Source organism: Oncorhynchus nerka, linkage group LG14, assembly GCF_034236695.1.
Source record: "Oncorhynchus nerka isolate Pitt River linkage group LG14, Oner_Uvic_2.0, whole genome shotgun sequence".
Classification (NCBI taxonomy): Eukaryota; Metazoa; Chordata; class Actinopteri; order Salmoniformes; family Salmonidae; genus Oncorhynchus; species Oncorhynchus nerka.
In genome coordinates this window covers 95,914,440-95,917,420 of record NC_088409.1, presented here as the reverse complement: position 1 = coordinate 95,917,420, position 2,981 = coordinate 95,914,440, and positions in this window count along the sequence as shown.

The following is a 2,981-nucleotide window of genomic DNA, read 5'->3' as shown; positions in this document are numbered from 1 at the left end:
GTTAGGACCCGGTCCTCTCTGGGTATAGTCTATAGACTCTAGTTGGTTCTGTTAGGACCGGGCCTCTCTGGGTATAGTCTATAGACTCTAGTTGGTTCTGTTAGGACCCGGTCCTCTCTGGGTATAGTCTATAGACTCTAGTTGGTTCTGTTAGGACTCGGTCCTCTCTGGGTATAGTCTATAGACTCTAGTTGGTTCTGTTAGGACCCGGTCCTCTCTGGGTATAGTCTATAGACTCTAGTTGGTTCTGTTAGGACCCGGTCCTCTCTGGGTATAGTCTATAGAATCTAGTTGGTTCTGTTAGGACCCGGTCCTCTCTGGGTATAGTCTATAGAATCTAGTTGGTTCTGTTAGGACCCGGTCCTCTCTGGGTATAGTCTATAGAATCTAGTTGGTTCTGTTAGGACCGGGCCTCTCTGGGTATAGTCTATAGAATCTAGTTGGTTCTGTTAGGACCCGGACCTCTCTGGGTGTAGTCTATAGAATCTAGTTGGTTCTGTTAGGACCGGGCCTCTCTGGGTTTAGTCTATAGAATCTAGTTGGTTCTGTTAGGCCCCTGTCCTCTCTGGGTATAGTCTATAGACTCTATTTGGTTCTGTTAGGACCCGGTCCTCTCTGGGTATAGTCTATAGACTCTAGTTGGTTCTGTTAGGACCGGGCCTCTCTGGGTATAGTCTATAGACTCTAGTTGGTTCTGTTAGGACCCGGTCCTCTCTGGGTATAGTCTATAGACTCTAGTTGGTTCTGTTAGGACTCGGTCCTCTCTGGGTATAGTCTATAGACTCTAGTTGGTTCTGTTAGGACCCGGTCCTCTCTGGGTATAGTCTATAGACTCTAGTTGGTTCTGTTAGGACCCGGTCCTCTCTGGGTATAGTCTATAGAATCTAGTTGGTTCTGTTAGGACCCGGTCCTCTCTGGGTATAGTCTATAGAATCTAGTTGGTTCTGTTAGGACCCGGTCCTCTCTGGGTATAGTCTATAGAATCTAGTTGGTTCTGTTAGGACTCGGTCCTCTCTGGGTGTAGTCTATAGAATCTAGTTGGTTCTGTTAGGACCCGGTCCTCTCTGGGTATAGTCTATAGAATCTAGTTGGTTCTGTTAGGACCGGGCCTCTCTGGGTATAGTCTATAGAATCTAGTTGGTTCTGTTAGGACCCGGACCTCTCTGGGTGTAGTCTATAGACTCTAGTTGGTTCTGTTAGGACCCGGTCCTCTCTGGCTATAGTTTATAGACTCTAGTTGTTTCTGTTAGGACCCGGACCTCTCTGGGTATAGTCTATAGACTCTAGTTGGTTCTGTTAGGACCCGGTCCTCTCTGGGTGTAGTCTATCTCACCAGTGATGGAAAACGGGTCAATACTCTAGAAAAGGAATGATAGAATGAGGAAGTGTTGGATGACAAACCAAATCACTGAGAGGAGTGAGAAGAGTTGCAGAGTGGCAAGTGGTGTAAAAATACCCAATTGTCATACTTGAGTAAAAGTATAGATACCTTCATAGAAAGTTACTGAAGTTAAAATGAAAGTCACCCAGTAAAATACAACTTGAGTAAAAGTCTAAAAGAACTTTGTTTTAAATATACCTAAGTATAAAAAGTAAACGCAATTGCTAAAATATTCTTACGTATCAAAAATCAAAGTAAAACCATAAATAAAATTTAAAATGTCCTTATGTTTAAGCAAAGCAGACACCACCATTTTGTTTGTTTTCATAATTAATGGATAAAGAAGGGGCACACTGCAACACTCAGACATTATTTACAAAATACGCATTTCTGTTTAGTCATCCGCCAGGCTGGACGCAGTAGGGATGCCCACGTGTTCTCTTGATAAGTGTGTGAATTATTTTCCTGTCCTGCTAAGAATTCAAAATGGAACGAGTACTTTAGTTTTTTTTCAGGGAAAATATAAGGAGTAAAAAGTACAATATTTTCTTTAGGAATGTAGTGTAGTAAAAGTACAAGTTGTCAAAATTATAAATAGTAAAGTAAAGTACAAATACCCCCCCCCCCCCCCAAATATGATGTAGTACTTTCAAGTCTTTTTACTTTAAGAACTTTACACCACTGAGTCTGGCTTATGGTTGAGTTGTTATGTCAGTTTCAATGTGGCGGTGTTTATAATTCATTCAACAACAACAACAACAACAACAACAAAGCATGTTAAGAGCGTTGCATATGGTTATGACATGAGAGAACTTGTGAAAAACACATTACGTGTAATTAACTGTGAGGTAGAAGGTAGAATTTTGGACAGTTACAGACAAAGGTTGTTCTCTCTCTCTCTCTCTCTCTCTCTCTCTCTCTCTCTCTCTCTCTCTCTCTCTCTCTCTCTCTCTCTCTCTCTCTCTCTCCTTCTCTCTCTCTCTCTGTATGGAAGTAATGGGGTAGTGTAGAGCTGTTTTCTAGAAACTGCCTCTGCATGCATTGTGGGTGTTTCTTGGAGCATGTTGATTGATGGAATGATATAAAAGAGTTGGCAAAAGTTTGACCCTGATTGTATTACTCATCCAAAGCCTTAGAAAAACACCACGAGTTCGGCAACAATGCGACATGCCATTTCAAATCGTCCTCTTCTCCTAACCCCTTTGCCGTTTTGTCACCACACAGCGTGTACACGTTTTGTCACCACACAGCGTGTACACGTTTTGTCACCACACAGCGTGTACACGTTTTGTCACCACACAGCGTGTACACGTTTTGTCACCACACAGCGTGTATACGTTTTGTCACCACACAGCGTGTATACGTTTTGTCACCACACAGCGTGTATACGTTTTGTCACCACACAGCGTGTACACGTTTTGTCACCACACAGCGTGTATACGTTTTGTCACCACACAGCGTGTACACGTTTTGTCACCACACAGCGTGTACACGTTTTGTCACCACACAGCGTGTATACGTTTTGTCAACACACAGCGTGTATACGTTTTGTCACCACACAGCGTGTACACGTTTTGTCACCACACAGCGTGTATACGTT